Below are 2,454 nucleotides of genomic sequence, written 5' to 3' on the forward strand. Positions count from 1 at the left end.
TGGCATGACAAGAAGTTGTCAACCAGAGTCTTTGAGCCAGGACAAAAAGTTCTGCTCTTCAACTCTAGGCTCAGACTGTTCCCAGGAAAACTCAAATCCCGTTGGAGGGGTCCGTATGTGATTACAGGAGTGTCACCATATGGATATGTTGAGCTTCAGGATATTGATTCTGACAAAAAGTTCATTGTTAATGGACAGAGGATCAAGCATTATCTTGAAGGCAAAACTGAGACTTGAGTGATCCTCAGTAAAGGTCCAGCTAAAGACAGTAAAGAAGCGCTTGCTGGGAGGCAACCCAGTCATTAGGAGGTTATATGATTTGTTCTTACAGAGGCAAGTATCAAAAATGAAGGAATTCACAGAGTTACAGAAGGATTCAGCTCAAAAAGTAGAGAAAAAGAGCTTACTGGCAAAAAAATGTCAGTAAGGGGCATTTTGGGCGTTAAACGCCAGAATGGGTACCATTTTGGGCGTTTAACGCCAGGAATGGTGCCATTTTGGGCGTTAAACGCCAGAATGGGCACCATTCTGGGCGTTTAACGCCAGGTATGCAGCATCCTGGGCGTTTTAGAAAAACGCCCAGTGATAAAGGAGTTCTGGCGTTTAATGCCAGCCAGGGCACCTGGCTGGGTGTTAAACGCCCAAAAGGGGCAACAAATGGGCGTTAAACGCCAGAATGGGTGCCATTCTGGGCGTTTAACGCCAGAAAGGTGGGGGGACCACAATTTTGTTTTCAAAACAAATTTTTTTCAAACTTTTCTTTTCTTACCCATACTTTTCTACAAAAACACATTTCAACCTCTCATCATTCACTTTCAAATTTTCAAAATCTAAAATCATTCTTCAAATCTCTCAAATCATTCCCAAATTTTGTTCAAAAACTCACCCTTCTCTCAATTTCTTTCCATATCTTCTCAAATCTCCTTTCAAATTTTTTTTTTCGAAATCTCTCCTCCCCACTTTATAAACGTTTGGCCCCCCCTCATTCCCCACACCATTCGAATTTGCTCTTCCTCTCTCTCTCTTCTTTCCTTTCTTTTGCTTGAGGACAAGCAAACCTCTAAGTTTGGTGTGCTTTTCCGTGATCACTAAGTCAAGATTCATCAAGATCATGGCTCCTAAGGGAAAACAAACCAACTCAAGAGGAAAGAAAGAGACTAATCCAAAGAATCTTTGGAATCAAGAGAAGTTCTTAACCAAAGAACATGAAGACCATTATCACAAAATAATGGGTCTGAGGTCGGTGATCCCGAAAGTTAAATTTGATCTGAAAGAAGATGAATATCCGGGGATCCAAGAGCAAATTCGAAACAGAGGATGGGAAGTTCTAACCAATCCTGAGATAAAGGTTGGAAGGAATATGGTTCAGGAATTCTACTCAAATCTGTGGTTAACATATAAGCAGAGAATGACTGGAACTGCTTACCATACCTACAGAACCATGGTCAGAGGGAAAGTTATGTACTTCCATCTGGACAAAATAAGAGAAATCTTCAAACTACCTCAACTACAAGATGATCCTGACTCCTTCAATAGGAGGATGGTGAGAGTACACTGAAGCCAAACTGGCTTACCCAAGCTTGATCTCCTTGCTCTGTAAAGAGGCTGGGGTGAAGATGGGAGTAGATGAATTCATACCCAGTGAACATCCAATCACCAAGAAGTCAATGGAAGGACAAATGCAAGACAACTCTATGAAAAGGAGGGCGCAGGAGTTCCTCCCTGAATTTCCTGAAATTGGCTACTGGGCCAGCCTAGAAGCATCTATCACCAAGTTGCAAGAGACTATGGAGCAACTTAAGGAAGAACAACAGAATCAGAACTGCATGCTCTGCAAATTGCTGAAGGAACAAGAGAAGCAGGGGCGTGAACTTCAAGAACTGAAACGCCAAAAATTCTCCCCTCAATTTGAGGGAGCATCCACTTCTCAAAATTAAGGTTGTTGAGTCCTAACTCTGTGAAAACCTCTATCATTAGGAGCCTATTTAAATTTTTGTTTTTTATTTTCTAGTCTCATCTTATATCTAGTTTTGAGTCTTGTTTTTAATTCATAATTAATAAAATTTAAAATTCATGTCTTAAAGCTATGAATGTCCTATGAATCCATCACCTCTCTTAAATGAAAAATGCTTTAATCACAAAAGAACAAGAAGTACAGGGTTTCGAATTTATCCTTGAAACTAGTTGAATTAGTTTGATGTGGTGACAATAATTTTTGTTTTCCGAATGAATGCTTGAACAGTGCATATGTCTCTTGAAGTTGTTGTTTTGAGAATGTTAAAAATTGTTGGCTCTTGAAAGAATGAGGAAAAAGAGAACTGTTATTGAGGATCTAAAAAAATCATTAGATTGATTCTTGAAGCAAGAAAAAGTAGTGAATACAAAAAAAAATTTCGAAAAAAAAAGAAAAGAAAAGAAAAAGAGAAAGAAAAAGAAAGAAATAAAGTTGTGATC

The sequence above is a fragment of the Arachis duranensis genome, chromosome 7, assembly GCF_000817695.3.
Source record: "Arachis duranensis cultivar V14167 chromosome 7, aradu.V14167.gnm2.J7QH, whole genome shotgun sequence".
In the NCBI taxonomy this organism is placed as follows: domain Eukaryota; kingdom Viridiplantae; phylum Streptophyta; class Magnoliopsida; order Fabales; family Fabaceae; genus Arachis; species Arachis duranensis.